This window comes from Homalodisca vitripennis, unplaced genomic scaffold (assembly GCF_021130785.1).
Source record: "Homalodisca vitripennis isolate AUS2020 unplaced genomic scaffold, UT_GWSS_2.1 ScUCBcl_274;HRSCAF=1895, whole genome shotgun sequence".
NCBI lineage: Eukaryota > Metazoa > Arthropoda > Insecta > Hemiptera > Cicadellidae > Homalodisca > Homalodisca vitripennis.
In genome coordinates, this window is record NW_025776373.1 from 17,053 (window position 1) to 17,328 (window position 276).

General features: G+C 32.2%; 1 non-coding gene across 1 annotated transcript; it reads right to left on the reverse strand.

Annotated features, from left to right (window-relative positions):
• Positions 1–204: 204 nt before the first annotated feature.
• Positions 205–276, reverse strand: Trnae-cuc. The gene has a single exon. It is a non-coding gene; the product is annotated as a tRNA-Glu (tRNA).

A 276-nucleotide genomic window follows, 5' to 3' on the forward strand; every position in this document is an offset into this window, starting at 1 on the left:
TGAGTTATGAACCAGTATTCAGATCTTTTACACTGTACAAAAAAATGTGTAACATAACATCATAAACAGAGTTGTTTCAATAAAAATGGATGAATTTTAAAATTTTATAAAAAAAATGATATCCCTTCATCAGCTATATTAGAAGCATAACTCAAATTTTGTTCTTAAGTATTCGTATAAAAATAAAATCAACAAAAAATTATATTCCGGTACCGGGAATCGAACCCGAGCCTCCTGGGTGAGAGCCAGGTATCCTAGCCACTAGACCATACCGGA